General features: G+C 31.8%; 1 long non-coding RNA gene across 1 annotated transcript; it reads right to left on the reverse strand.

The window, feature by feature from the left end:
- Nucleotides 1-7,005: 7,005 nt before the first annotated feature.
- Nucleotides 7,006-7,658, reverse strand: LOC143070663 (uncharacterized). Its single transcript, XR_012976631.1, has 2 exons — nucleotides 7,611-7,658; nucleotides 7,006-7,142 (listed from the first exon to the last, which is right to left on the reverse strand). It is a non-coding gene; the product is annotated as an uncharacterized LOC143070663 (long non-coding RNA).
- Between the last annotated feature and the right edge of the window lie 308 nt (nucleotides 7,659-7,966).

Here is a 7,966-nt window from a genome sequence, read left to right on the forward strand (position 1 = left end):
CGTCGTCGTCGTCGTCGTCCGAATACTTTTAGTTTTCGCACTCTAACTTTAGTAAAAGTGAATAGAAATCAATAAAATTTTAACACAAGGTTTATGACCACAAAAGGAAGGTTGGGATTGATTTTGGGAGTTTTGGTTCCAACAGTTTAGGAATTAAGGGCCAAAAAAGGGCCCAAATAAGCATTATTCTTGGTTTTCGCACAATAACTTTAGTATAAGTAAATAGAAATCAATGAAATTTTAACACAAGGTTTATGACCACAAAAGGAAGGTTGGGATTGATTTTGGGAGTTTTGGTCCTAACAGTTTAGGAATAAGGGGCCCAAAGGGTCCAAAATTGAACTTTGTGTGCTTTCATCAAAAATTGAATAATTGGGGTTCTTTGATATGCAGAATCTAACTATGTATGTAGATTCTGAATTTTTGGTCCCGTTTTCAAATTGGTCTACATTAAGGTCCAAAGGGTCCAAAATTAAACTTAGTTTGATTTTAACAAAAATTGAATCCTTGGGGTTCTTTGATATGCTGAATTTAAAAATGTACTTAGATTTTTAATTATTGGCCTAGTTTTCAAGTTGGTCCAAATGGGGGTCCAAAATTAAACTTTGTTTGATTTCATCAAAAATTGAATAAATGGGTTCTTTGATATGCCAAATCTAACTGTGTATGTAGATTCTTAATTTTTGGTCCAGTTTTCAGATTGGTCTACATTAAGGTCCAAAGGGTCCAAAATTAAACTAAGTTTGATTTTAACAAAAATTAAATTCTTGGGCTTATTTGATATGCTTTATCTAAATATGTACTTTGATTTTTGATTATGGGCCCAGTTTTCAAGTTGGTCCAAATCAGGATTCCATATCAAGTATTGTGCAATAGCAAGAAATTTTCAATTGCACAGTATTGCACAATAGCAAGAAATATCTAATTGCACAATATTGTGCAATAGCAATTAATTTTCAATTGGAGTTATCTTTCTTTGTATAGAATAGTAGTTGATAATATATGTTGGAAATTTGCCAGACATGACTATGATGTCATTTTCTATTTTTATTTGCCAATAACTTTATGTAAATAACTTCATTGGAAATTTGCCAATATAAAATGTTGCTGATGAAGCTTTTTTTCCTTATCTTATCTAAAATGTTTTTAGATAATGTATGTTGGACATTTGCCAGACATGACTATGATGTCATTTTCTATTTTTATTTGCCAATAACTTTATGTAAATAACTTCATTGGAAATTTGCCAATATAAAATGTTGCTGATGAAGTTTTTTTTATTGTTTTATACAATAAACAATGTATATTCACTTTTACTACCAACCAATCTTTACCATTCAGTGATAACAAGCACTTTATTTTACATTTTAATATTTTATGATGTATTTAAAAGAGTAGTTATTGTTGCAAACTCCATTAGAAATTTGAATTGATATCAGTTTTTGAAAAAGGGAAACGGGGATGTGAAAAAAAGGGGGGGTTTAAATTTTTCTCATTTCAGATTTCATAAATAAAAAGAAAATTTCTTCAAACATTTTTTTGAGAGAATTAATATTCAACAGCATAGTGAATTGCTCAAAGGCAAAAAAAAACTGTTAAGTTCATTAGACCACATTCATTCTGTGTCAGAAACCTATGCTGTGTCAACTATTTAATTTTAGATTTAAAAAGTTTGAAGAAGAAATCTTTAATTGATTTGTAAAATCTTGACATTTGTTTTGTGTAAAAAAAACCCATGTAATGTCAAAAATTTGATCACAATCCAAATTCAGAACTGTATCACGCTTGAATGTTTTGTCCATACTTGCCCCAACTGTTCAGGGTTCGACCTCTGCGGTCGTATAAAGCTGCGCCCTGCGGAGCACCTGGTTGTAAATTGTTTTGTTAAAAAATTGGTCGTTAATTTTCTCGTTTGATTTGTTTTACTTTTCTAATGTCGGTGCTTTTTATTGCCTACTAAACGGTGTGTTTGCGGGCCCTACAAATTCTTACTATCACATCATCTAACTGTGGTGGATAGTGTTCATTGGCAATCAATTTTCTTACCACATCTCCTAATCCTTATAATACCGACCATCATGATACTACTCTGTAGATCGCTTATACTTATAAGATTAGGGAATTTGCATTAAAGATATTTGAATCTTTTGTTTTTCAAATCAAATTAAAACAACACCAGCTGAAGATCTATATGACTAAAAAGACATAAAAAGATAGTCTAATCTATCTAAGGTAAAGCGGGAGTTGGAACCTTTGTTTTATTTTGAATATTAAAATATAAATTTATAAATGGACAATTGAGATAGGTTTGTTAAAAGTTTTAAAGCTTTATTACCAAAACGGACAAGAAATAACAGCCAAATCCATCTAAAGTCTTTAACCGAGGGAGTTGAAATCTCAGTTTCATTATATTTGTTAAATTTATAAACGGACAATTTAAGAAAGGTTAGTTATACATCATGTCAGTACCATGTTCTTTCTACTAAGCTGCGAGACCATCGGTAGCTGATATTCCACAAGAAGCGTATCTTCAAAGAACCATAATTAATGAAATCAACAATAAATAAGTTTCATGCGTCTGCTGCGTTTTTCTGAATTTACATTCATCATGAATGCTAAATACCGATTATTACTAGTAACATTTTAAATCTGAAAGTCAAACAATGAACACAAAATTGCTGCAGATATAGTACAGTCATATTGAAACAGTATTACCCGAAATCATATAAATAGAATTTTTATAATTTAATAAGATTTCGATTTCGAATTCGATTCTAAATGGCTAATACAATATTGATTCAATTTCTATAATTTAATACCCAATAGAATATTGATTTATTACTCCCAATTTCTATTAATTGTTCATATTAATGTGGCTGGAATTAACATATCCATTGGGAAAAATAATCTGATAGCATTACATTTCTTCAAACAAACTGACCGAAAATGAGAAAATGCAGCATCATAGTGTGAAGATATGTCCATTATTCTGACGGTCATGCCGAAGCCAACTGTAAAAAATTGAAAACAACACGTTTAATAATTCCATGCGTCTGTAAAAGTACCGAAACCGTTGAAGAGCTATATAACAAAAATAAATAGCCAAATTCATCTAAAGTCAACTCAGCAACCTTAGTTTCTTAATAATTACAAAATTTATAAATGGACAATTTTAGAAAAGTTTGTTAAATCATGTCGGTACCGAAGTACTGACCATCGAGATGATGATACCTTCGGGGACTGGTAGTCCACCAGCAGAGGTATCGACCCAGTGATTGAAAACAACACGTTTTATAATTCCAAGCTGCCAAAGCGCTTTTCTGGATTTACCTTCATCAGGAACGCTCAAAGACAAAGAATTGAAATCCGAGGATGTATAAGCCAAAACCGTTGAAGAGCTATACAACAAAAATACCTAAAATAAATAGCCAAATTATTTTTACTCGTATTTAATTGCTGAAAATTGCGTTATCAGAATAAACTAAGTTATCTCTCTTTGTTAAGTGACACTTAATTTTAATAGGAATATAGAAGATCGGATATATTCCTCTCCCATGTATTTTTTTTTTATCCTCACGACAGCGTTATTATTCTTAGAGCTGCTAAAATCTATATATCACTCTCGAAAAATATTCGTAATCTTCAACGGGTTTGCTACCTTATTTACTTAAATTTAATTGTTAACAAGGAAGTAGAAGTTTTTAAATAAGTGAATATTCTTAAGTTAATTAACAACCATTTTGTAAATAAAAAGTGACTGGGCTGTGTTTATCCAAAACGTTATGCTGCCAATTCACCTATTTTATTTGTTGGAAGAAGTAACTATTAACAAACTTTTCTGTATTTAAAATGTAAATATGATAGATATAACAACTTTGACTGAAAAGATTTGACAACAATAATGTACGTTTCAGCAATACAGTCTATTGTCATGTTGTAGGTATTCCTATTGGAACAAATCACACCCATTTAATAACAAACTTGCCCCTGTGATGGTATGAATAAAGAATGTATGTCCAAACTCAGTAAGATCTATCTTAATGATAAATCTAATATCTTTTACCGTTACCTTGATGAGTTTTCTTTTAATAATCAAGAATTTTATAACCATTCTGCGAAAATCTAAGACAGGTTACTTACTTTAGATAAATCTTAATATGTCTTTTTATCTGGATTTAAATATTTCTGCCGAACAAAAATTAACGACCAAAGAGATTTTCATTCCTTATTTCCCTTTTCGGATGGCGATACACCTTTGGTCCCTTCTTACTATGCTTGTATTTTCTTATTCGTGCGTTTTGCCTACTATCTGAAGTAATGTGTTTTTTTTAAATCTTATTTCAACGTACGTTATGTTTTGTTACCTTGTAAATTATTAAGCCAAGGCTCTCGTTACAATTAATTGTTTACAACGTTTACTTAATTCTTTATTAAATTCAGTAGTTTGTGTGTTTCTGTAGAATGTTTTAAAACACCACAAGATGATATATTTTAGTTTCTACGTTAATGATGTTAATAAAGAACGTAAAGTAAAATACTATACATGTATACCTATTGATCCTTTCAACAAACTTATTTTGATTGAATACCATTTCAACAACGGAGTTATTTGGGTTTTTATCGGTATTGGTATTACACAAAAGTCACACTTTTCTAAGACTTTTTATGATGTCTTTGTACACAATGCTTTTGTTCTGATTAATTCTCTAATATATTTGTTGTCATTTGCTGTAAATGAACTAGCCATCAGTGAATGCGAGTTCTCTTAGATCGATACCTTTTTCCTTTTGTCTTCAAGTTAATATCTTTTTGTGCTTGCGTCGATCGGATGAGTCGAGATATTTCCAACTGTTTTTTGTCATTTTCCTAGGTTATGGGAGGGTTGCTCATAAACACATTCTTAGTGCCTATCTCAATTCAGTTGACTGGAATACTTATCTTGTCTTAGGGAGGGATAAATCCTCTGATTCAAACAAAAAATTCTCTGAAACTGATGCTTGATTTCTTGATTGACAACATTTTTGTTACGTTCGGAGGACGTGTATTTCAACAGACTCGGCATTCCAATGGAAACAAACTGTGCCCCTCTACTTGCCGACTTGTTTCTTTATTATTATGAGGCTGACTTCATACAGGAAGAAAGATAAGAAGTTAGCAATATCATTTAACTCTTCGTTCCGCTATATAGATGATGTTCTCTCACTAAATAATTCAAAATTTTGTGACTATGTGGAACGCATCTATCCCAGCTAGAGACAAAGGATACTACAGTTAAGTCGGCCTCATATCTTGACTTACATCTAGAAATTGAAAATTAGGGTCGGTTGAAAACAAAACTTTACGACAAAAGAGATGATTTCAGCTTTTCAATTGTGAACTTTCCATTTCTAAGTAGCAACATTCCAGCAGCACCTGCATACGGGGTATATATCTCCCAATTGATACGATATTCCCGTGCTTGCATTTCCTATCATTATTTTCTTGATAGGGGGTTGCTGCTCACAAGGAAGCTATCAAACCAAGAGTTCCAAATGATGAAGTTGAACTCATCCCTTCGTAAATTTTACGGACGCCATCACGAGTTGGTTGACCGTTATGGAATAACCGTTTCACAAATGATATCGGATATGTTCCTTACGTCGTAACTACAATCCCCTTCCCTTTCATGAATATGACCTACCGAATTAGACTATTTACCGGATTTATTATCACATAAGCAACATGACGGGTACCACATGTGGAGCAGGATCTGCTTACCCTTCCGGAGCACCTGAGATCACCCCTAGTTTTTTGGTGGGGTTCGTGTTGTTTATTCTTTAGTTTTCTATGTTGTGTCATGTGTGCTGTTGTATGTTTGTCTTTTTCATTTTTAGCCATGACGTTGTAAGTTTGTTTTGGATTTGTGAGTTTGACTGTCCCTTTGGAATCTTTCGTCCCTCTTTTATCAATGAAATTTATAAAACAAAAAATGATTTAGGAAATTGTACAATGCGATTTCATTGGAAAAAAGTATAAAAAAATACCAACAATTCTAAAAGGGGGAGTTTATAGAAACAGAAAAATCAAACGGAGCAAGGAAATACAACTGCCATATTTTTGACCTAAAGTTAGTTTTTATTTTGTACTATGGCCCGGTTCGGTGGAGGTTTTATATCGCCTACAAACATAATTAAACGCTACTACATTACATATGTTCCTGTCAGCGGTTGTCGTTTGATGCTTTCTATGCCGTATTTTTGGCGTGTTTTGTTCAATCATGACATTGGTTTTCTTGTATGAATTTTTCTTTTACATTTTGTTATTTCGAGGCCTTATACAGTTTACTTTACCGCTTATTACTTAATTGTCTCAAGTGGAAAGTCGTCTCTTTATTGAACGTATCAAATCTCCCGTTTGGTTTACTTTAAACAGGAAACAAAAGAATAAATGTTCCACATGCTTAATATGTACTGAAGACAAAAAAAAAAAAAAAAAAAAAACACAACCAAACAAATAAAAACCCAGAAAAAATTGAGTCAATCATGTTTTTTTATTGTATTATATAAGTAAATATCTACCTCACAAAGGCGAAGAAAATAGAAAATATATGTAGTTATAAACTCATTTTATTTTGAAATAAGATATCCAGAAAACATACTGGAGTCTGTTCCTGATTCATTGTAAACAAGTTCTAATTGAGAATTACCATGTCTGATATCAACTTGGTCGCCTTTCTTCAGATCTAATACCATGTTTAGAGTAGCTGAATTGAAGTTAGCAAGGTTAGGGTACAGGTCTAAAGTTTTCTGCTCATTTTTCCACAGATGAACACGAAGTGTTTTCCCTGAGGCACCCACAACTGAACAAGAGATTTGATACAGTAAACAATCCAGTTTGAGTGCTGTATCCATTCCCCACATTAGTCCACACTTTATCAAATAAAACGTTTGAATTGGAACCCAATCGCCAGTTATTTAATATGTACAAATGTACATTTCTTTTTTTTTTATAATCAACAATTAAAAAAAAAGAGACGGGTAGTTTAATAGATTTAATAGGTAATTCCCCACATTAGTCCACACTTTATCAAATAAAACGTTTGTATTGGAAGTTCTGCGATTTACTCAATGATGCTGTAAAAGCTGGTATATCGCCGTCATAACCTGAAAATTTACATAATCGGTCATACCTCTGAATTCAAGCAAAACATACTTTATTTTGACATCAATTAACAAGACAATAAATTCGACAATTTTTAAATGAAAGATTTAAAATATGAAGTAAATATAGTATTCCCTCCTGACAATATACCAACAATAGTAATTAATACAAATATGCATTGAGACATTTGCGACACTGTTTTGATCGGTAAGAGATCTACAAACAGTGCTGGTCATGTCATGGTCGTCTTGGACTTAGACTAATGCTTTCGGGTAGAGAAAAATAGGCGTTAAACAATCATTCACCATGTCCCACTAGTGGCACCTATCGTGTTCTCATGGCAAGAAAACCAATTTTATGATAAGTAACTTTTGGTAACGTCAAATAAGATCTTTCAAGATTTGATATAAAATATTTTACAGACCTTTTAATTAATCCTCTTTTGAATAAATTTTACTGATGATTCTTACCTGAAACTCTGATTTTCTTCATCATACCAATCAAATCTTCAAAGTTCTGTAAAATCATACAATAAATATGAAATAATTAAAAATAAATACCAAACAAATACGTCTAAGTCATGTAAGTGACGCACAGCAATAAGCAAACTATAAAGTTTTATGTTTTAGAAGTGAATGTCTACTATCATTCATTAAATTAAAGTATTTAAAATCTTACCTATTTTAGGACTACAGTTTGCATGAACAAATGTGGTGCTCACAATTAAACATATAGCCGCACAAACAATATTGCAGATACAGTCATCGTTGAAAGCAATTTTTGACACATGCTGCTCTATTGTTTGTGTTATAAATACTTTAGAAAC

Source organism: Mytilus galloprovincialis, chromosome 4, assembly GCF_965363235.1.
Source record: "Mytilus galloprovincialis chromosome 4, xbMytGall1.hap1.1, whole genome shotgun sequence".
Taxonomy (NCBI): Eukaryota; Metazoa; Mollusca; class Bivalvia; order Mytilida; family Mytilidae; genus Mytilus; species Mytilus galloprovincialis.